Genomic DNA, 23,349 nt, shown 5'->3' with positions numbered 1-23,349 from the left:
ACAACAAGAATCAGAGACCACTGAAAGGCGTTATCCAAGCCGAATCAGAAAGCCTCCTGAGAGACTGAACCTTTGAACTGTTATACCTGAAGTTATATATGTATATATGTTATGTTTATTTGGGGATATGACTGTTAAGCTAAAAAGGGAGGATTGTGGTGTATGTAACCTGTTCCACCTTAAGAGAACTTAAGCCTGGTCCACCTTAAGAAAGGTACTACTTTCTTTGGCTGCTGTATACGTAATACCGGTGGTGACCACACCGGTATATAAGCACAGTGTAATAATATTGTATTCAGTATAGTCCGACCTCCAACTGTAAAGTCTGTGAGTTGTTTAGTTAATTAATACACAGACTACCAGAGTAACTTAAAACAGGACTTTACTATTCGAAGGTCAGGGCGAATCTGCCAAATAAATCCTGACACAGCACTTATATACCGGTGTGGTCACCATCGGTATTACAGTATACAGAAGCCAACAAAGTAGTGCCACACCTAAAATAGTTCTCTTAAAGGTGAACGGTTACATACAATGGTTTTCTTAAAGGTAGACGGATACATACACTACAATCCTCCCTTTTTAGCTTACAACATACTTAGTCCCCCATTAAACATAACATATATTCAACTTCATGTAAAACAATTCACAGGTATAATCTATGCGGGAAACAATTTACAGATTCAGTCTCTGCGGGAACAGTTCACAGATTCAGTCTCTGGTCTTGACTCGGTCCGAACAACATCTCTGTGGTGTAGCCGGTTCACATTGCTAGCGTGACTCATCCAATAGTCTTTCCCTTGACTTAACAGCTTGAACTTCCGTCCTGCTGAACCAGCAGTGCTGACTTTTACAAACAGCTGGACTGCCTTGGTAATTTTTCCTACTTGCCAACTGATTTGGCTCCCTTTGTAGGGCCCACGTACATAATCTGGTAGAAGTGATAATGATTTAGATGGTTAGCACCTTCTGCTTCGTCTTTTTCTTTTCTGCTTCTTGGAGACTCTCGGGGCTCCCTTATCAGCTGCCAGCTGTAGCGCCACCATCTCCCTATGTTCCTTAGACTTTAAGTGCTTCATCCTGATTTCTGCACTTTGGGAGTTTTCATCACAAGCTGGGCAGACCAAGTCCTCGTAATATTCCGTGTCACTCAACAGGTCATGGTAATATTCGGTGTCGTCCTGAACTAGTCTAGCGAGAGGGCCTGCTACTTCTTCCGTACCCAACTGGACGTTAGCCGACTGTTGTTCCCTCCCTAGACATCTTTCCTGAAGAGACTTCTTCATGCGTTCATATTCATCCCGCTCTTCCTGGGTTTCCTGCAAATCCTTCACTAATGACCTCATTTGTGATTTCAATACTTCCCCTTCCATCGGGGATTGATTGATCGGGCTATTCAATCCTTCTACTGGAGCAGCTGTTTCAACATTCTGTTGTTCACATAGACGTGATTCAGCGTACTTTTGGCATCCCAGTAAAATCTGTGTTGCAACCTCAGCTATTTCCATAACTTTTGAGAGCTCCGAACTCCTTCCCTTTGAAGATTGAAGCTCGTGTTCAGATTGTTCCCATTGCAGAGTCTTGTCCCTCAGCATATGAAGGAGTTGGCTGACCGTTAACTCTTCCACGGGAACACTGTGGATCAGAGTCTTCTCCATTTCATCCACCTTTTCCTCCAATGCTTTCACCTTCTTTTCCTCTTGTACTTTGGCTTTCAGCGCTCGGAGAAGTTGCGCCTTGATGCTCTCTAGCTCATGTTCAGGGGCCATTCTTACAGTCTCTGTGTTTCTTACAGTTTCCTTTTCTTCCACTGAAAGGATTCCCAGTTGAATCTGTTCTTCAAGTTGTTGAACCTCGGTCATTGCCGCTTCATATTTGTCTTGGGTTTCCTTCAATATTTTTATGAGTTCTTGGACATCTTGTCTTTCATGTTCTGCCATGTCTTTCACCTCTAATTTCTCACCTATGGATGGAACTTCTACCGATGAGTCTGTCTTGGCCTTGAGCTCATCAAGAATTTCCTGCAGCCTTTGGACTTCTTGCTCATGTTCAACCTTTAGTTGCTCATATGCTTCTACTGAAACTAGCTTTTCGGAGGTTGCCGAGTTAATCCCCTCCAGGATTGTAGCCTAGGCCTGTTCATACTGTTCCTTCAACTTCTCAAACTCTGCTTGTAAGGAGTCGTAGAGAAGAACGGGAATAAAATCCTGGCTTCCTGAAGATTCCTCTTCATTTGCTCCTTCCTGCAAATATTCTAACTCCTGAACAGCATAAGGGAGATGTGATCGGTAATTGGTCACAATGGCTCTATGGTCGCTCTCTGCTTGAGCTAGCTGCTTCTGTTGTCTTTCCAGATTCTCCCATTCGGTGTCATAGAACTTTTCCATTGTTTTCATCTCTTGCTCGAGACGGTAACTCACTTGTTCTACTTGCTGTCGTAATTTGAAATAAAGTTGAGTCCGAGCTCGGTGTTCGTCAGTCATGGATATGTCCGTAAACTGAACAGACTCAGAATTCTCTGTCAAACTATGTTGTCGTTGTTCAGTGGAGTTCTGTTCTGAAACTTTGTTCTTCTCTGGAGCATAAGCCTTTATGCATGCCTTCGTTCTTCCAACCTTAGTCGGCAAGTCCATTTTAGCCTTGTCTTTCATATTTGGGTTGGTCTTATCGTCATCCGTTTCAGAATCTGAGCTGATTGTCTGCACCGAGTCCTCACTCGTTATGGCTTTTAGATAGTACCATTCCATGTCTATTTTCTTGATCCACTCCCGTCCCAGAAGTGGTGGTCCTCCCTCAGGTAGTACGTATAAGTTCATTCTTGGGTGTTCTTTACCCCCATCTCTCACCTTGACTCTTATCTTCCCCATGGGGTATACTTTATGCCCCGTGTATGTCTGCAATACGAACTTGGTATCTCTTAAGGGTATATGTGAGAATAGCCGGTGGTAATCCCTTCGATTTATGACTGATAGAGCTGATCCAGCGTCCAACTCCATTTTCACTTGGACTCCAGCTATTTTTAGCATGACCCAGATAGTTTGTAGGTCAGCTTCCTTACTCACATTGTGAATTCTCAGACTGCCCAGCTCCTGGCCGTTTGGGTCTGAGTCCGAATTCTGTTCGTCTGAACTCTTCTCAGCCACCTTGTGTACCTTGTTGTACTTTTCCTGTGATGGCTTCCTTTGGTTGTTGGTCTTCTTCCCTGACCGGCATACCTTAGCTATGTGACCCAGTTTGCCACATTTCCTACATTCCTGGTTCTTAAACCAGCATTGGTCCTGGTCGTGTGTTGTCTTCCCACAACGATAGCATTTTGTTGTACTCGAGGTAATTTGATCCACACTGAGTGCCGCTGCCTTTAGCTGCATTTCCGCAGTTCCCTTCGCTGCGGCTTCGTGCGATGCTGCAACAAGGACAGCCCTGTCAAGTGTAAGGTCGTTCTCTTCGAGTAGTCGCTTTTGCGTTCCTTCCTTTGACAACCCGCACACGAACTTGTCTCGCAATGCCTCTGTCAGATTCCCTCCAAACTGGCAGTGTTTCGCTAGTCTACGCAGTTCGACCAAGTATTCTGCGTTGCTTTCGTCTTTCCTTTGCGTTCTCGCATAGAATTTGAATCGTTCCGCCAACATCAACGGTGTGGGGTTCAAGTGATCCTTCAGAACAGTCACAATATCCTCGAAAGTCTGATCCGCCGGTTTAGCTGGTGCTAGTAGATGCTTCAAGAGCCCGTATGTCTTCGCGCCCATCGAGTTTAGCAAGGTTATAGCTTTGTCATCTTCTTCTATTTTATTGGCCTCACAATAGATCTCAATGCGTTCCACATACGTGGCCCAGTCTTCTACCTCGGAATTAAAATCGTTGATGTTACCACGCTTAGGCACCTTCCTCTCTTCCTGATAACACCACGAATTATTTCTTTAAATTTTCTTTTATTTTTTTTTCCAAGATGGCGGTTCCCGCGAAAATGGCGGTTTCCCGCGCTTATCTTCTCTCCCCGCCCACTTCAATGGCGGTTTCCCGCTTCTGTCTTCTTCCCCGCCTAATGGCGGCTTCCCGCGTTTCTTCCCTAGCGGGAGGGGTACACTTTCCCCACGGGCGACGGCCGCTGGCTTTCAGGTTCACAGCCTGCGCGTCGGCTTCAGGGCTTTCCCTTTTCTCGGCAGGACAACCGGCGCTGGGTACACCCCGTTGACGGCGAACAGTTTCAGCCGCTGGACTGGCTCTCGCTCAGTTCCCCCTTGGTCGGCTCTGCCTCTCCCGCTCACTCGGCTCCCAATCGCGCCTCCCAGCCCTCTCGCAGTCCGGTGCTTCCCTCCCCGGCTGCGGCTGAGTTTTTATATCTTCCCGCGCCTACGCTCCCGGTCGCAGCGCTTCGTGGCTTCGGTCGCTGCCCGGCCTTTTTCGCCGGTCGCGGTCTAGCTGTCTCACGACGCCGTTGCGTCCCCAGCCTGTCTCTACCGCGGCTTCCTTGCTCCACGCTGCCCCAGTCTCAGCGCCTCTGGGCCCGACTTCTGTCCGGCTCCTTTCCCCCTCGACCGTGGTCGAGTGCACCGCCCTTATCCTCCGGTTATTCTTTTTACTTTTCCCTTACTCACAGTCACCGTGGCCGGCTTGCTTCTCGTGCTGATCGGCTCACTCCTCACCGTGGCAGAAGGGACAGTCAGTGCCTGTTGCTGATGGAAGTCTTTGTCTCTAACTTCTTCTTCCTTTCTAGTTCTGCAGCCTCAAGTTCTCTCCCAGCAGAACGACGAGGGCGGTTGCCTCTTCTCGACGCTCGTTAACTGCTTTGGAAGTATTGTTGCCGCAGGGTACGATCGGACTCGTCGCCACTGTAAAGTCTGTGAGTTGTTTAGTTAATTAATACACAGACTACCAGAGTAACTTAAAACAGGACTTTACTATTCGAAGGTCAGGGCGAATCTGCCAAATAAATCCTGACACAGCACTTATATACTGGTGTGGTCACCGTCGGTATTACAGTATACAGAAGCCAACAAAGTAGTGCCACACCTAAAATAGTTCTCTTAAAGGTGAACGGTTACATACAATGGTTTTCTTAAAGGTAGACGGATACATACACTACACCAACCAGTAAAGACCTGTTGAATTTACTCTTGTGGTCTGTGTAGTAATTCTCACTATAACACACAGACTTAACATCGAGTGCCTTGCAACCTGAGCAGACCTGTATACAGCTTCTCTTGTAGTTTTACCAGTTAACTTCGTTGTTCATTAAACTTTGTTATTTTGATTCACTGAGTTGAACTCCGTTATTAAGTTAGGAATCTCCGTTCATACATTGGTGACCCCGATCTCGTCGGACAACTTTCGTTGAGATTCCAGGATGAGCACGAATGCCATCGCCCTCAAACTGCCGCAGTTCTGGGAACAGCAACCAGCAGCATGGTTTTTCCAGGCAGAAGTGCAGTTCGCACTCCGGGAGGTTACAGCGGATTCGACCCGTTATTTCTACGTGGTCTCCGCTCTTGACAGCGCCACGGCCTCGCGGGTCATCAGCCTCCTTGGCAGTCCACCAGACGAGGGCAAGTATGAAGCTCTTAAAACGCGTTTGCTACAGATTTTTGGCCTCAATAAGTTGGAGCGCGTATGCAGGCTTATTTCTATGCCCGACCTCGGGGACTCAAAACCATCGGAACTGATGAGCCAGATGCTCATGCTTTTGGGGTCGGAACCCCAATGCTTTTTGTTCCGCGAACTTTTCCTCTGCCAGCTACCTGAATCGGTTCAGACAGCCTTGGCCAACTCTGCAATCACGGACTGTGCCGAGTTCGCTGCAGAGGCTGACAAGATTTTTACGGTTACACAGCAGTGTTGTGCAGCCACGAGGCACCCTTCACCCACGCGTGCGAGGCCCAGCCCTCCTCCAGCAGGCTGGTGTGCGTACCACGCCCGTTTTGGCGCCAAAGCTCGATGCTGCCGTCCTCCCTGCAGTTTCTCCCCGAAAATAAAAACTTCAGCAAGCCCGCGCTCTTCGAGAAGGACGACAGGGCCTGAAAAACACGTCCAGTTCGCCATGGCGGTCGGTTCAGCGGGGAAACTTCTTTACATTACGGATTCCATGACAGGGCGACGATTCCTATGCGACACTGGTTCCCAGTGCAGTATTCTGCCAGCTTCAAAGCTGGATCTGCAATCCGGCGGTCACGGTCCTTCCCTTGAGGCGGCTAATGGCGCGGCTATCCGCACATTCAGAAAACGGACAGTCAATTTAACCTTCGGCGGTCAGCGTTTTGTGTGGGAGTTTATCACAGCTAAAGTATCACAGGCCATACTGGGGGCCGATTTCTTCTGTGCCAACGGCTTTCTGGTCGACGTCCAACACTGCCGACTCATTAACGCGTCCACTTTCCACGCGGTGCCTTGCCACCGCAGCACCGCGGTGTCCTGGTCGGTCACCTGTGCGGTTCCAGCGCAGGACGGGTTTACGCGCCTGCTCGGCGAGTTTCCGGAGCTCACCAGGCCTACCTTCTCGGCAGCAGTCACGAAGCACGGTGTGGCACACCACATCACCATGACAGGATCGCCGGTTTATGCTCGGGCGCGGAGATTGGAACCTGGCAAGCTCGCAGCTGCAAAGGAAGAGTTTCAGACCATGGAGCGCCTCGGGATCATCCGACGCTCCGACAGTCCTTGGTCCTCCCCACTGCACATTGTCCCTAAACCGGGCGGCGGATGGCGGCCTTGCGGTGATTACAGACGCCTGAACGATGCCACTACACCAGATAGGTATCCAATACCGCATATACAAGGTTTTTCAGCCCATCTAGCTGGCAACTCGGTATTCTCCAAGGTGGATCTCATCCGCGGATATCACCAAGTTCCTGTACACCCTCAGGACGTCCCCAAAACGGCGGTCATCACACCGTTCGGGCTGTTTGAGTTTCTCCGAATGCCATTCGGTTTGAAAAACGCAGCTCAGGCCTTCCAAAGGCTCATGGACTCTGTGTTACGGGATTTGCCCTTTCTTTTCATTTCCTTAGATGACATTCTCATCGCCAGTAAAGATACGAAGGAACACTTGGTGCATTTACGCGCACTCTTTGCCCGTCTCAGCCAACATGGCTTCATCGTCAACCCAGCGAAATGCCAGTTCGGGTTAACCAGCATTGACTTTCTGGGGCACAGGATTACCTCAGACGGTGCCGTTCCACTGGCCGCCAAGGTAGAGGCAGTTACGGCATTCCCGAGGCCTCACACAGTCAAATCCCTGCAGGAGTTCCTGGGGATGGTAAATTTTTATCATCGGTTCATCCCCAAGGCGGCCCAGTTGATGCAGCCACTGTACGAAGCACTAATAGGGAAGTTGGGCAAGGACGTTATCACTTGGACTCCGCAGATGGACCAGGCGTTCCTCGACACCAAGGCGGCGTTGGCAGACGCAACCATGTTTACACACCCACACCCGGGCGCGACCATCGCTCTCACTACGGATGCCTCCGACTACGCCATCGGGGTGGTCCAAGAACAATGGGTCGACGGGACTTGGCAGCCGTTAGCTTTTTTCAGCCGCCAACTGCGCAAGAACGAGCGCAAGTATAGCACGTTTGACAGGGAGTTGCTGGCCCTGTTTTTGGCCATCCGGCATTTCCGTTTTCTCCTAGAAGGGCGCCCGTTCACTGCGTTCATGGACCACAAGCAACTCACTTTCGCAATGGCCAAAATGACGGAACCTTGGTCAGCTCGGCAACAGCGCCACCTCACATTTATATCCAAATTTACGACAGATTTACGGCATGTGTCCGGCAAAGATAATCTCGTGGCTGATTGCCTCTCCCGTGCTCCAGTCCAGGCAGTTCACCTGGGAATCGATTTCGTCGGGTTGGCGGAAGGGCAACTGGCAGATCCTGAGGTGCAGGCATATCGGACCACTCCTTCCAGTTGGCAGGTCGCTGACGTGAAGTTTCAAGCAGCAGGATCCACGCTCTTGTGCGACACATCCATGGGAGTGCCCCGGCCCATTGTGCTGGTCGAATGGCGTAAGAAGATTTTTCAGGCTATACATGGCTTATCGCATCCAGGGATGCGAGCTTCACAACGGCTCATGTCCCGCAAATTTGTGTGGAAGGGAATGCATTTAGACGTCCGAGACTGGACAAACAATTGTGTTGATTGTCAGAAATCGAAGGTCCACCGTCACGTCAAGGCTCCAGTGGCCAATTTCCCGGTGCCAGAACGACGTTTTGATCACGTACACGTGGACCTAGTGGGTCCTCTTCCCGCCTCGCGGAGATTCACGCATCTCTTGACTGTAGTGGACCGTACCACCAGGTGGCCAGAGGCGATTCCCTTGGTCGCTACCACTGCAGCAGACGTCTCCAGGGCATTCATTTCGTCATGGGTGGCTCGGTTCGGGGTACCATCCGACATCTCCTCTGACCGGGGTCCGCAATTCACGTCAGAGTTGTGGAACGCAGTTGCACAGGGCTTGGGTACCAAGCTGCACCGTACTACCGCTTACCATCCACAGGCGAATGGCCTGTGCGAAAGGTTCCATCGGTCTCTCAAGGCGTCCCTCCGTGCCAGCTTGCGTGGCTCCAATTGGGTGGACAGACTCCCCTGGGTGATGCTCGGTCTCCGCACAGCCCCCAAGGACAATCTCCAGTCTTCATCGGCCGAGTTAGTCTACTGTCAGACACTCTGAGTACCAGGTGACTTCCTCCCTCCACACACGGAACCGTGGTCTGCAGCTCGGCAGCTCCTCCAGCATCACGAGGCGGCCAAGAATTTCCTGCCTATTCCAACCTCGCATCACGACCTACAGAGGCCTCATGTCCTGGCAGAGCTCATGACTGCTGATTACGTTTTTATCCAGCAGGACGCTCACAGCAACCCGCTCAAACCGCCTTATGCTGGATCGTTTCGTGTCATCTCTTCAGGGGAAACATTTTTCACGGTCGAAGTGGGCGGCAAGGCCGATACCATCTCTATCGACCGACTTAAACCAGCTCACCTAGATCGGAGTGAACCAGTTGTTCCTGCTCAGCCACCTCGCCGTGGACGACCACCGTTGACCGCTGGACCAGTTCTGCAACAGCCCGCCATTGACACGCCTGCATCTACCTCATCGTTGCCCGCACCACCTGATATTGTTTCCACCACACCTGTTGCGCCGCTTCAGCCACAGCCAAGCTCCAGCTCATTTGCCAACGTTCCACTTCTACTGCCTGAGTTTCGTTGCCCCTCAGCCAGGCTCATCAAGCCTCCTGCTCGTCTGACACTGTCTGTTAAAGGGGATTCTGGGGGGACGCCTGTGGCGGAGCCACTAAGAGACTCAGAGCAATTAATAATAATCCCTTTAACTACATTATAGTGCAGCTGCGGACTGCACCTTTAAACTGTCTGTTAACTATACTGTGTGTACTTTCCTGCACTCTGCGTGATGACGTCATGACGCCGATCACGTGACCGCCAGTGGCGCGAAGAACACGATGACGTCATGACGTCAGCTTCCAGAACCTTCCAGCAGTCGTCGAGTGCCTTGCAACCTCAGCAGACCTGTATACAGCTTCTCTTATAGTTTTACCAGTTAACTTCGTTGTTCATTAAACTTTGTTATTTTGATTCACTGAGTTGAACTCCGTTATTAAGTTAGGAACCTCCGTTCCTACAATATCATGAATATCTATTCATCTTTGGACTAGTGAAAGGCTTGTTTACAATGAGGTTTGACTCCATTTATTGTGAATTTATATAGTTTGGCTACAAATGTCCCAGATATGCGGTGGAGAGTTATTGGGCTGGATTTTGCCAGTCCTGAGGAGGCGGGTTTGGAGGCGGGACTGCCGGGAAAATGGCAGAATTTGGGGGCGGGTGCCCAACCCACCCCCAACCTGCCTCCATGCCATCTTGCCAGGGGGCGGGTAGCCAACCCGTGCCGGGTTCCGCCTCCTCGAGGCGGGAAGGGGATTAATGCTAATTAACTGCCTGTTAACAGGTAGTTAACAGGCAGTTTTTTGGCTAATCCCTATTTTGAGCCCTGAAGTGTGGGCTTCCCGATGGCTCTGAACCTCGCCAGGGTCAGCGAGCTGGGCCGTCGGTCTGCGGGGGTTGGAGGGGCCGAGATGTCCGGTGTGCAGGTGAGTAATGGGTGCATGTTTGCAGAGGTAAGTGTGTGAGGTGTGTGTAATGTGTTTTAATAAGTTTTACTTACCTTTACTTCTTCCTGCAGGCTTCCTCCCTTCAGGTCTCGGGAGTCCTTCAGCTCACCGGCACAGAAAGCAGAATGGCCGCTGAACTGTCAAAAGCTGCAGCCTTCTGCTTTCTGGTCAGGAAGGCTTTCTAATTGAGTCTTGAGTAAAGACACAACTTAGAAGACAGATTGTTAGTGTTTGACAGCTTCACAGAGCTGTCAAATGATGACATTTCATCTGTCAAAAGCTCTTGACAGTTGAAACGGCACTCGCTGACGTCACCTGTAACTGGTGGGCTTAACAAGGTCATTCAAGGGAAAATAGCGTGGGTTGGCCACAAGTCGATGGAGGCGGGACTAAAACCCAACAAGTGGGAGTCCCGCCTCCAAAAGCTCCCCATTGACAAAATCCAGTCCATTTAGTCTGACTTTTATTGAATCTGAACTATAAAGTAGGAGATTTTCATCAGGCTGCTGTAAATGACTAATTCATTTATCAGTAAAGCTGTGCTGGGGCACCCAATTGGCACACGCAGCTCGACGGATTTATTCCAATGAGGACCATCCTAAAGTCTCTCTTCTGGTGCGCAAGTTCAATGTGCCGGCCATTATGCGCTCATTGTTAAATTTAGGCCCCAGTGTATCCATTAGGATTTGTGTTTAACACCCACTAGCACATGAACTGTGTCAGACTGAGAGTTCATTTAGTTTGGATCATTCTGACCTAAACTCAATGTGATTTTGCAGTAAAGCAAAATTTCTTTATAACACTAATTGGAAGCACTGCAGAAATTGGGCTGTGTCCAGAGTGCTTTGCACGGCCTCTCCCTTAATGAGCAGGCCAGAAACAGTGCATCTTATTTGTGAATGTTATAGCAAGAGGCCAGCATCCACATGTGTTCAAATCTCACTGATGTATGACACTCAAACCCGCCCATTATATTCCTTCTCCGTGTTTAGCTAGTGAAGCATTTCCATCTTGTATCGCAAGGGAGATTCACCTGTCTAGCTACCTTTCCATTTACCTCCCATCAACACTCACTTATCCATTGGGACATTGGCATATAGAATCATACAGCACAGAAGGAGGCCATTCGGCCCATCGTGCCTGTGCCAATTCTTTGAAAGAGCTATCCAATTAGTCCCACTCCCCTGCTTTTTCCTCACAGCAGTGCAATTTTTTTCTTTGTAAGCATATATCCAATTCCCTTTTGAAAGTTACTATTAAATCTGCTTCCACTGCCCTTTCAGGCAGCGCATTCCATATCATAACAACTTGCTGCGTAAAAAGGTTTCTCTTCGCTCTCGTGGCTTTTTTGCCAATTATCTTAAATCTGTGTCCTCTGGTTACTGATATATATTTTCTTTAATTTGTAACGTTAAAGAATATTTCTTTATTAAACTGCCATCATAAACCAATGATAGAATTTCAGGTGTGCTGCAATTAGTAAAAGTATTAATTTTACACACAGAGGAAAATATACTCCATTGAAATGGCATTTTTGGCTGAAGGCATGGAGAAATGTGTGCTGGGCTCTGGTGGATATTGTTGGCTTAGGTCCAGAATTTACACTACAATCAAAGAGAGATAAAAATCGGGACTGGTATGTACCAGGCTAATAAATGTATTCTATTAAACCAATCACCATTGATTCACACAAGTCATGCACTTTGCAAACCTTTTCATTTATTTTTTTTAGCTGCACTAAACTGAAAATAGGTTGGCACAGTCCCAATATAGGCTCATAATCTTGCGATTCCAGCTCACCCAAGCATTCTTGCACTGTGCAATCGCCGGAGTTAGTGTGACAGTCGGAGACTGCCTGCACCTGGCTTCCCATCCTCTCAGAAGGCAAATGGTGTGTGGCAAGGTGGAGCTAAAGAGTAAATTGGGGTAACGATAATGAAAACCATATAGTGGACTCATTTCTGCAAACCTACTTTATATTTCCAATCTGAGGCAAGTGCAAAACTGATCAAATCAAATAAATATTTGGATCACAATTCCATCCTGTCCCCCTGATATGGTGCTATCAATATTTGGTTATAATTGCCATTAAACTGAGAGATGTCTAACCATTTCTGATTGAATAAATCTGAATGAATATGTATTGCATAATGATGCTGTAGTTTTTAATCGGTATTAATAAATTGCTAAATTGTGATGCTGTTACTAACAATTGGCAATAAAAAAAGTAGACCCTGAAATTCCATAGGGATACCATTGAGTTCCCATTGGAGCTCTGACAGGACACTGGCAGAAACTCAGAGAAATATGTATTGCATAATGATGCTGTAGTTTTCAATCGGCTGAAAACAAACGTTTACACCATTTCTTTGGGGTTTCTGCTTGTCTCCCAGCGGAATTTCAACATAACTGCGGTGGTCGTCCTGTGGAGTTTCAGGGCCATGATGTTTAAAGTAATTTGAAAGGAAGGACCACTCTTGCTGCATTGCCAGAGTATCAGGCTAAATCTGGATGGGCTGAGCAGAGTTGTTCGCTGTTCCTGTACACCTTCAGTCTAACCCTGTGTCACAGCTTGTCCATGGGCCAGTGAGAGATGGAATAAGCTCGCAATCAGACCTAACATTCCAGCTGATGTGGAACTATGAGGAAAGATTTCCTCTGTTTTCAGACTGTAGCTAAATTATAAATGTGTTCTTTATTAAATGTGTTTTACAGTTTCACTACAAATGACACGCGGAGGAGGTTTGCCCTTCCCCTCTGCAAGCTGAGTAGGAAGAATGTTGGACTTGTTTGTGATGCACCCACGGAAAGTAACCCACTGAATTTCAATGTTCAGGTACACACGTAAAAAGGATCAGGGAAGGATGATGTAAAAGGCCCCATGATTATATAATTAAAATGAGGGATTACAGTTACGTGGATAGACTGGAGAAGCTGCAGTTGTTCTCCTTAGAACAGAGAAACCTAAGAGGAGATTTGATCGAGGTGTTTAAAATCATGAAGGGTTTAGATAAAGTAAATAAAGAAAAACTGTTTCCAATGGCTGAAGGGTCGATAGCCAGAGGGCACAGATTTAAGGTGATTGGCAAAAGAGCCAGAGGCAACATGAGGATTAACTTTTATATGCAACGATTGGTTAGGATTTGGAACGCACTGCCTGATAGGATGGTGGATACAAATTCAATAGTAGCCTTCAAAAAGGAATTGGATAAATACTTGAAGGAGAAAAAATTGCAGGGATATGGGGAAAGGAGCAGGAGAGTGGGACTAACTGGATTGTTCTTCGAAAGAGCCGGTGCAGACTCAATGGACTGGATTTTGATTGAGGAGGCGCATAGGAGGCGGGGCTACAACTTTCGGGGTTGTAGTCCCGTCTCCATCGAGTTGTGGCCAACCCACGCGATTTTCACTTGATTGACCTTGTTGAGCCCGCCTCGCGGGCTCAGCAGGCCAATTAAGGGCCACCCGGCAACAGGTGATGTCATAGATTGACATTTCATTGTCAAAAGCTTTTGACAGATGAAATATCAGCATTTGACAGCTCTTTGAAGCTATCAAACACTAACAATCTGTACTCCAAGTTAATTCCTTCCTCTCAGGCTGATTTAGAGATCTCTCCAGAACAGAAAGCTGAATGCTGCAGATTTTGACAGCTCGTGGCCATTCTGCTCTCTTTGCCGGTGAGATGAGGGACTCCCGAGACCTGAAGGAAGGAAGGCTGTAAAGGTAAGTAAATGTAAATAAAACTTCTTTAAACACTTTACACACACCAAACACACTTACCTCTGCACTCATGCACACATCAGTCACCTGAACACCGGACATCTCGAACCCTCCAAGCCCTTCAGCCTGACGGCCCACCTCGCTAACTTGGCGTGGTTTGGAGCCATCGGGAATCCCACACTTCAGGAATAAAAATAGGGATTAGGCTAAAAACTGCCTGTTAACTACCTGTTAACAGGCAGTTAATTGGCACTAATCCCCTTCCCGCCTCGGGGAGGCGGCTCCCAGCACAGGTCGGGTATCCGCCTCCTTTGAAACTGGCATGGAGGCAGGTTGGGGGCGGGATGGGTTCGTGCCCCCCCCGATTTCGAGATTATAACCCCCCACACGCCTCAAATCCCGCCTCCACGGCCCAATGAAAATCCTGCCCAATGGGCCGAATGTCCTCCTTCTGTGGTGTACTCCTCTATGATTCTATGATTCTAGGATATGCCCCCCAGCATAAGTCTGTACATAGAGGAGAGGAGACATGGGGGAACAAAATTGATTTTGGGCAGTAGCGCAAAATGAGTGATAACAAATCGGCAACCGGGATGGGGTGTAAAACAGGCTGCCAAATCGCTAGCACTCATTTTGTGCTACAGCCGAAAACCAACTTCACCCCCAAGGGGAGAGAATTAGAGGAGAAAAAAGTAAAGTCCAGCACTCTCAAATTTCAACCGTCGCTTTTAACTGATCACTGAATGTTGGGTCACGATAATCTTCTTCTTCTTAGGCAGTCCCTCGGAACCGAGGATGACTTGCGTCCACACTATAAATGAGTTCTCAGGTGACTGATGAGTCCAATGCGGGACCTACAGTCTCTGTCACAGGTGGGGCAGACGGCGGTTGAAGGGGTGGGTAGGTGGGGTGCTTGGGTTGACGTGCGCTCCTTGCGCTTGGCTTCCGCTTGCTCCCGGCGAAGAGACTCAAGGTGTTTGGCGCCTTCCCGGATGCTTCTCCTCCATTTTGAGCAGTCTTGGGCCAGGGATTCCCAGGTGTCGGTGGGGATGTTGCACTTTTTCAAGGAGGCTTTGAGGGTGTCCTTGAAGCGTTTCCTCTGCCCACCTGGGGCTCTCTTGCCATGTCAGAGCTCCGAGTAGAGCGCTTGTTTTGGGAGTCTCGTACCGGGCATGCGGATGATGTGACCCGTCCATCGGAGCTGATCGAGCGTGGTCAAAGCTTCGATGCTGGGGATGTTGGCCTGAGTGAGAACACTGATGTTGGTGCGCCTATCCTGCCAATGGATTTGCAGGATCTTGCGGAGGCAGCGTTGGTGGTACCTCTCCAGTGCTTTGAGGTGCCTGCTGTACATGGTCCATGTCTCTGAGGCATACAGCAGGGCGGGTATCACTGCTTCTCTGTATACCATGAGCTTGGTGACAGGTTTGAGGTCCTGGTCTTCAAACACTCTCTTCCTCAGGCAACCGAAGGCTGCACTGGCACACTGAAGGCGATGTTGGACTTTGTCATCGACGTCTGCCCTTGTTGACAGTAGGTTCCCGAGGTTTGGAAAGTGGTCCATGTTGTCCAAGGCCTTGTCGTGGATTTCGATAATCGGGTGGCAGTACTGTGTGGCAGGGGCAGGTTGGTAGAGGACATTTATCTTACGGATGTTTAGTGTAAGGCCCACGCTCTCGTATGCTTCAGTGAAGGTGTTTACGATGGTTTGGAGTTCGACCTCCGAGTGTGTGCAGACGCAAGCGTCGTCTGCATACTGTAATTCGATGACAGGATGGGACAACCTTGGATCTGGACTGGAGGCGACGGAGGTTGAACAGTTTCCCCTTTTGTTCTGTAAATTAGCTCCACTCCAGCTTTCAACCATCGCTTTTAACTGATCACTGAATGTAAGGTTGGGTCACGATAATAATGAACTCAGAAGTGTACACCTATCATCGATTTCACTCTAATACTGTCCATTTCTCCACTGGCTTTGTTGTGAGCTATAATATCAAGCGTTAGTCTGAATCCACACAAAATGCGCATCTTTTGAGTTCATTATTGTCTGAGTGTTATAGTTTAACAGTCTATAAACATCTTTGCACTCTGGATTTTATTTATGGCTAATTCAGTAATTCAAATTATTTTGTAAACGAAGACATATTTTTTTAATAACCGTTTTATTGCATGTATGCAAAAGATGAAAGTTTCATAAACTTGAGCCATAAAGCTTTGCAGTTTATCAGAATGAGCAGTGTTTCCCATCAAAGGCCGGTGAGGAAATTGATCCTATTCTTTTAAGTCAACTGGAGTAGGCTTGGGAGCTGGAGCAGCTTAAATAAATATAAGCAATAATTGAAATGCAGCATGAAATTACTGCTGTAAACAACAGACATTCATTACTTTCAACATTTTTATGTGAGTTCTTTAGAAGGGAGGGGTTTGGGGGATTGTACGAATGGAACATTTGTTTTCAAAATTAAAATTGTTGATTGATACACAGAATATTAACAATCTGTGCTGTTTTATTTTATTAAGTAGCTTTATGTATTGAAGATAGGTAAGGAAGGCTGATGGAAACATTCTGCACACCCAGTTATGACCCTTGAGAGAAATGTAAACACCAGAGTACAATAACATGACAGGACACTAATCACATTTGCAAAAAACAATATTAAATCTGTCTGTTGTGTTTAGTGTGTTAAAATTTTGCTGTATTGTAATTGTCACTGTAAACAGTTGGCTCGTGGGAGATTAAACAGCATTGATATAAGGTGACTGCTCAGATTATTATTACTTTATTATTACCTGGTATATGTTTATTAAAACAATTTGTCATGCAGAACAGGAGCGGGAATGGAAACATTAAATCCTGATATGTTCAAGCAGAAGAAATGAGTTACGATAAAATTAATGGCACAAAGGCTTAGCCACCACCGTCACAGCATATAATAACACACTCTTTGGTATGATTATTGATCATTTCCTGTTAAGGCCGAGCAATTCGATTATACATTCAGGATTGTTGTAGTAACTACACAGTAATGGATTTTTGCAATGCAATAATTGTGGCCTGTAGATATTGGTATCAGCTTATTAAAAAATGTATTATTCCATATACACGGCCAATATGTTTCTGTTAAATGTGAACATATTATTCTGCATGGGCAGATAAGGGTTATCTACCTGTGACCCTGCAGTCTGTCCAAGTTCACCGTTTTATATTGTGAAAAGAAAGCTTAACATCATATAGTAGCAACATTCTCAGTCCAGCCAAATGAAATAAAAGTTTTGTTTCTTTGGCTGTCTGGGATCTAGGGACCCTTAAGTGAAATGAGTTTGGCCAGTCTTGACACACCTCCCAGTGAATAGGACTTCATGGGACAAACTGCCCATAATTTGGTGCTAATTAGTATTAATTTGGCAGTGTGAGAAATGGAAATGAGAAACAAAATGTGGCACGCAGTTGTAAATGTGCAAGGGGAGCTTTACATTGCGTCTAACAAGAGCTGTCACTGACCTGGACTGGAATACAAGTCACCCACTCAAAACACTGGCTGAATATGGTAGTATGTGCATACAAATGTTTTATCTTTTTCCACATAGGCACCACAAAGAGATACATAACCTGACAGTGATCCAAATGCAGCCAAATTTCATTATTAATGAATTTGCCTAAAATTTAGGTCACACGTCGGGTTTAGTGCTTAGTCTTTCTTATGCATTTTTTGACTGTGAAAAAGTGCCATATTGACCATATTTGTTTTTTTCCTAGCTGCAATAAACCCTGTATTGTTTCTATTATTCCCCCTGTATAGTTATTCCTGGGCCTTGCATTTCCTGTGGCGGAGAGGGCAGGTAGACTTCCTAGGACCCTTACCAATATGACTCTCCAGCCAGTCGCTAGGTACAGCAGCACAGTGCGATGCAGATTCAAGTTCCCTCTATGCTCCCCCAACAATATGCTTTATACCCAACCTCAAAGGCACTGAGGAGACATTTTTCATTCACCACTCTAACCACTCTTTCTGAATGAGACTGCCAATAAGTGCCAAATTATGGACAATTTTATGTGTGAGGCCATGCTCATTTTGAACTAGATTGAGACTGTCCAAGTCAATTTCGCACAGGGCTCTTGCTGCTCACTGAGAGAGGAGGTTTTCATCCATCGATTTGGGATGGATTCTAATCCATCTGTGCATCACAGCAGTGAACAGAATGCACTGATGGATTAGAATCATTGCAACATCCAGTCTCTTTGTGCTTTAGAGAATAACTGCATAAAGTGAAACTAGTTCAGCAGTAAATTTCTAGAGATCATAGATTTCTACTTATATATTGTTATTGTTTCGGATATAAGTTTATCGGTGAAAAATAGAGAAATCTGGCCTATCGATTTTCTGGAAATCTGATCACTTGAAAATCTGTTTTCTTGAACTTCTTTGATAATGTGACTTAGAATCCCAGCCATTGAATAACTGTTCATGCATTTAAGAATTTGGCATCAAATGCTTCAAACTTGTGGGCAAAAGAGTCTCAAATAGTGACAGATTTTGTTTGATGTATGCCAGTGATTGAATGGGACTTTAATGAGGGCGTAACAAGCTGGAGTGCAGTTCTGTACTTGTAGGAAATAGTTCTGGCTTCCTTGGTAGTCGGGGAATATTGCTGGAGAAAATAATAAATAAAAATTGGACAGTTGTAATCGCAGAATTGAATTAGCAAGGGACAATGGGGTTTACAGTCACTAAAGACTAAAGGAGGAAAAATTTGGTTGTGCCCCTTTGGGGTGCTAACTTCGCCGGATGTAGCGCCCCGAAAAAGTTAGCGTCCCTGCGCCGTAAATTCAGTGGTAGCACCCCAAGCAGGAGGTGGGGCGCTACTGGAAGCGCTCCCCCTCCTTCCTGGGGCGATGCCAGTGAATATCGCAGCGCTACGTGCAACAGCGCCACACATGTCAGCGCATAGTGCCGCAGTTTTGCAGGCCCCCCTCCCCTGATTAAAGGGGAGGGGCCTAGCGCGGCGCACACCAGGGCCCTGCTGGACCACCAGGTAGCGGGGTGCCAGGAAAGCTGCCTGGCACTCAAGAGGAGTGCCGGGCTGAGCGATCACGGCCGGCACCCCGAATAAAAGAGTGGAAGGGGGCAGGTGCTGGCAGGCGGCCAGAAAAAAAATGGCCGTCCGACACCAGCCCCTTTAAATACCACCGCCACGGCTGCAAAAGAGCCACCCTGACCCTGTCGGAAATAGCATCTGGCGGTAGGTCAGGGGCGCAGCCAAAGCTTGCGGCCGGGACACTGCACATGGCGATGACGTCACCGCCAGAGGCGCAGCGCCGTGGGGCGCTACCGGCTACCGCCACCGCTAACCTCCCGCTGAATTTCGCAGGAGGTGTTAGCGACGCTGCGCACAGGTGCTAGGGGCTGTGCACCCTGTTAGCACCCCCAGGGGCTCTAACGGGAGGCGCAAAGCAGCCCAATTTTTCTCCCTAAGTTTTGTAGCTAAAATGGATGTTAGCAATAACTTGCAGCTTTAGCAAAAGTGTTATATAAAAGTAAAATTAAAATAATAAAAGATTAGTGAGAAAAGGGGGTAGAAGAAAGAATTTCTTCTTAATTGAAATGTCTTTTCGTGTTCATTTTTATAATAGCAGATGTTGCTCACGATGAGTGAGAGGAGATGCTGAACTATAACAATAGAAGTGTTATGCCATGCAGCACACAATATAATATTGTCAGGGTCATTTACAGTGACGGAACCAGTCAAATTCTGTTTTAATTATATGGGATGCCAGAATTTAGCGATTGAATTGCAAGAATCTTTAAATAGAAATTCGGTATGTTAGTGCCTCCCATTAGCGCCTGGCAGGGGCGCTAACGGGGCACTAAGGGGTTAGTGGCCTGGCGCGGCGAATGCAGTGACGCCGTGAACGTCAGTGCTGGTTTAGTGCTGGCGCTAACTCCTAGCGCCTGAGCCTCTAGCGCCTCGCAGATTGTGATGTCATAAAGAGCGCAGCGCCCTGTTATCGCCCCGGATGGAAAATTAACTCTCGCCCTGTGCTTTATCGCCTCGCGCTGACAACACCAGCAGGAGGAAATGTTGTGAACTCGGCTGGCCGCTTCAGGAGCGGTAATTAAAGAGAATGTTTTTCAGCTAGCGTAACCTTTACTGTGGGTACCAGTCTGGTGCCTGCGCAATGTTTTTAATGCTTCATTGGTGTAAGGTGTCCACTTTGTGAGAGTGTTTGGGGCTGTACTGGCAGTCGCCTAGGTCACCTTGCAAAACAGAACTGACGACAACTAGCTTGTGCAGCATCACTGGCCCTTCCCTTTAAGCGAGGGAAGCAGCCTCTGTGATGAAAGAGTGCTGGTTACAATGTGCTCGAAATTGTTTAGCGCTATGCCGCTACCGCCCCGCTCTCGGACTTTAACGCCCTAAGAGAAGTAGTTAGCGCTTGATTTAGCGCTTCACTTCCCTCTTGAGCGCTAAAACTCAACTTCGCGGGAGGCAAGACTGATTAGTGCCTGGCGCTAATTTTTCAACTTTCAAAGTTTTAGCAACCCAAACGGGGCTATACCGAATTTCTCCCCCTTTGGCTTTAATGGCAGGCAACATGTAGCAAATTTGAGGTATGTACGTGGGGTTTAGCAGTAGTGGGGATGGAACAGGCTGAGGCTTAGCAGCAGATATGAGTGGTTACTGCACTTTGGTAGAATTGAGGGATGGTTCTGAGATATGGCAGTACTGTGGAGGGAAAGTATGACATTTGTAAACACTTGGGGGATGGATGGTGGTTTACTTGTTGATTCCTGGGGTCTGGTAGAAATGGGAAGGAGACCAGAGTATGGCAGCACTGTGGGGAAGAGTGAGCTGGGGTCTGGGAGAGTGCTGGGGTCTGTATTGGCAAAAGAGCAGGAGTCTGGCTGCACAGGGGGAAGGCCTCAGGCTCTGGAAGCACTGGGGATCTGGGTGCAGGGGTCCTATGGTCTGGAAACACAGGCAACTGGAGTCGCATGAACTGGAAGCATTGAGAAATGTACCAGTGTTTGGGAGTATTGCAGACACTGAGTTCTAGGGTCTGTCATCATGGGAGATGGGGGTGTCATGCTGATCGCATTGGGAGGGGGAAGACAGGGTTTTCAGTACAGCAAAAGGGTTCCTGGAGTTCTATTTCCGCCTCTCCATCTCTGTGCCTCTCTCGCTATCTGTTGCTCTCATTTCCTCCCCTTTGTCCCTCTCCTCTCCTTCTTTCTGTTCCTACCCTTCCTTCTTTTTCTTTTTCTCTGCTCGTTCTTCTTTTGCCTCTTCCTCCTCTTCTATTTTTCTTTTATCTTCTGGTTCTCACTCTTCCTTGTTTATCTCTCTCTCTCTCTCTTCCCTCATTTCACTTTCTCTCTTTGTCAGTGTCTCCTGTTCAGGAGAGTGTGAGGATAAATGGAAGCAGGTTACTGAAGCAGGGAGCTGGAAGGATGCAGCCAAGGCCACCAAAACATTGGGGGGAGCAGGATGACCATTGGGAATGGCAGGATATTTTCCCCTGCAGAGCAAATATGTAACGGCACAAGGGAGTATGGCAAGGCTGGATGGCATTTATTTTAATGCAAGGAGTCTTGCGAGTAAGGCAGATGAATTGAAGGTGTTGATGAACACATGGGAGTATGATATTGTTGCTATCACAGAGACATGGTTGAGGGAGGGGCAGGACTGGCAGCTCAATATTCCGAGGTATAGAATCTTCAGGCGAGACAGAGGGTGGGGGGGGTAAAAGAGGAGGGGGTGTCGCAATATTAATCAAGGAGTCAATTACTGCTGTAAGGAGGGCTGATATCTTAGCAGGTTCCTCTAAAGAGGCCATATCGGTAGAACTTGTTGTGTATGTACCTTTAAGAGAAGAACTGATTCTATACTGCAGTACCGGCAGTGACTACCCCTGTATATAAAGCCATAGCAGGCTTCTGTACGTCAGTCTTGAATTACTGTCTGTTCAGTAAATACCTGTTTATATGTTCTCCTGCAGCCTGAGTATTATTGATCCTCGGACACTACACTGGCGACGGACAGGTTTGAACTCACCTGCAGTACTGCATCACCTCACGGGGATCTTTTCCCTGAAGAGAAGCTTCTTGGAGGTCGAAGTCAGAACGGCGGGCGTCGACCGCGGGCAACCGCCCAGGGATCCATCGGAGAGTTGAAGGGGAGGCTGTGGAGAGCTGGGCCTGGCTCCCCAGTCGAGGTGTTCCAGCAAGTTGTGCTGGTAGCAGGTAGTGCGCTGACCCTTCCGGACTGCGGCGGGCTCGGGCTCGATCGAGCGGCTCTGCAAAGGGGTCGTGCAGCGTCATCGGGAGGAAGAGAGAGAGAGAGGGTAGAGCGCACAGGGCGCGGTCGGTGCTCAAGAACCGGGCAGCGTGGAGAGGATAGAATGCGGGGAAGGAAAAGTGATACGCGCCAAAGCCGCAGGTCGCCGCCATTACCCTGTAGAATGCTAGGAGCAGCGTGGCAGCAAGGGGAAGAAGGAAAAGCATGGGAGGCGCCATTTTATTCCATTGGGGAAGAAGGAAAAGCGCGGGAGGCACCATTTTATTACATTGGGGAAGAAGAAAAAGTGCGGGAGGCGCCATTTTAAATCACCCAAGATGCCGAAGAGTGGCAGTATCACTGCTTTCGACAACAAGGTAGAAGACTGGACCACGTATGTGGAAAGAATTGAAGTGTACTGCAATGCCAATGAGGTGGCCAATGGAAAGAAGGCGTCGGTATTATTAAATTTGATGGGCGCGAGAACATACGGCCTATTGCGGAATTTAATTACCCCAGCTAAACCAATGGAGAAAAGTTTTGAAGAGATTGTTAATATCTTACAGGAACACCTAAACCCTACACCGCTGCTGATAGCAGAAAGATTCATGTTCCATAAAAGAAACCAGCACAAAGATGAGAACAATGCTGACTATCTTACGGAACTACGCAAGTTATCGAAGCACTGCCAGTTCAGAGCAGGACTGGCAGACACCTTACGGGATAAGTTTGTCTGCGGGCTCCAGAGTGAAGGAACCCAGAAACGACTACTTTCGGAAAAGGACCTGAAGCTAGAACAGGCTTTCAGCGTGGCAGTATCCTACGAAGCAGCAGCACGGGGAGCTGCGGAAATACAACTGAAACCACAAGAATACAGCACTAACGAAATGGCGTATGGAGCAGAAAAGTGCTATCGCTGCGGCAGAACAACCCATGATCAGAAGGACTGCTGGTTTAAGGACAAAGTATGCAGGCAATGCGGGAAAATGGGACATATAGCAAGAGTCTGCATGTCGGGAAAGAAAACCAACACTACAAGAACTACTAAGGAAAAGTACAAGAAAGTAAAAAAAATGACAGACAGTAGTTCGGAAGATCAGGAGAGTGATAATGACTCCGGAAGCAGGAGACTAAGTTGTCTAAAGTTACACAACGTGATCGCAAAGGAGGATCACCAAACCATTCACCCTCATGATAGCAGGGTCCCAAGTAAAGATGGAATTGGATACAG

Source organism: Somniosus microcephalus, chromosome 15 (genome assembly GCF_052327205.1).
Source record: "Somniosus microcephalus isolate GS21.2 chromosome 15, FLI_Smic_1.0, whole genome shotgun sequence".
NCBI lineage: Eukaryota > Metazoa > Chordata > Chondrichthyes > Squaliformes > Somniosidae > Somniosus > Somniosus microcephalus.
The sequence above is the reverse complement of the archived record's forward strand: the minus strand, read 5'-3'. Positions refer to the sequence as shown.